This window comes from Pipra filicauda, unplaced genomic scaffold, assembly GCF_003945595.2.
Source record: "Pipra filicauda isolate LSUMZ 115617 unplaced genomic scaffold, ASM394559v2 scaffold52_size3558583_pilon, whole genome shotgun sequence".
NCBI classification, from domain to species: Eukaryota; Metazoa; Chordata; class Aves; order Passeriformes; family Pipridae; genus Pipra; species Pipra filicauda.
This window is the reverse complement of record NW_024104676.1, coordinates 1,229,304-1,230,123: the sequence shown is the minus strand read 5'-3', so window position 1 is coordinate 1,230,123 and position 820 is coordinate 1,229,304.

Here is an 820-nt window from a genome sequence, read left to right as displayed (position 1 = left end):
TGCTGTAGAGCATCACCTGTTTACTTCTGCAATAGGTACATACATGAAGGCACTGAGTGCCTGCCAGAGCAGAAGCTGAAAACAAAGTCACAGCCCAAGTAGAAGCTGAAGCCCTGGAAGGAACCTTACGGCCTGATAGTTGACAAAGTTGCAACCTGCGATGGGGCTCCACCTGAAATTGGAACAGCACTCAAATGTAACGCTAGAGTGAAAGTTACAACCCAAGAGAAGAGTACATGCTGTGATCAGAGCAGGGAATCAATGCCAAAACTGGGGCCCCAGGATGGAACTAGAGTAGATGTCAAGGTCCAAGCAGAGGTCAGATCTGAAATCACATGCCAAGATGGGGCTGGAGCTGAAGTTGCAAATCAATGCAGAGCCAGAGCCTACACCACAACTCACTGTGTGGCTGGAGCCTAAGCTGTGGCTTAAGATGGCAAGAGACAAAAACCACAGCCCAAGCAATGACCAGAGCAGCTGAAGATGGGCCTAGAGTCAAAGTACCATCCCAACAGAGACTGGAACAAAAATCACGGCCCAGTATCAGGCCAAAGCAGCAGTTGCCACCTGAGGTAGTGTCAGAGCCAAAAAAATCATAAGCCATGATGGACTAGAACCAAAGCCATGGCCAGAGATGGGGGCCAGAGACTACACTGCTGCCTATACAGCAGCCAGAGCAGCACTTGCTGCCTGAGCATGGACCAGAGCCAAATATGAGTTGGAGGGAAGTGGTGGCCAAAGGTAGGGCAGAAACTGAAGTCACAGACAGTTATTGGGCCAGAGCCGAAATCATGACCAGAGATGCTACTGAGATGAAGAA